Consider the following 307-nt stretch of genomic DNA (forward strand, 5'->3'; position numbering starts at 1 on the left):
AGCACTATAAAGCTACTGCATTTCTGAGACATGGTGCATTCTGTGAAAAAATAACGTTAGATGAACTGCACAATAGAGTGTGACTACTCTGTGAAGGAATACAATACACAGCAAAAAGGAAAATGGGTTTAAAAAGTTCAGAGCATTAAATTCCTGCCAAAAGTGAACAGACTTGAGGCTTTATCTGCAATTTCTTGAAAATAGTTCTATTTTTTGCTGTGGAATTTCGAGTAATTTCAAGTTTAGCTCCGGCCACACACGTGCCAACCCATCCATTAAAGTCAGTGCATGTGCGACCCATCGTCGA

Source organism: Penaeus monodon, chromosome 28 (assembly GCF_015228065.2).
Source record: "Penaeus monodon isolate SGIC_2016 chromosome 28, NSTDA_Pmon_1, whole genome shotgun sequence".
In the NCBI taxonomy this organism is placed as follows: Eukaryota; Metazoa; Arthropoda; class Malacostraca; order Decapoda; family Penaeidae; genus Penaeus; species Penaeus monodon.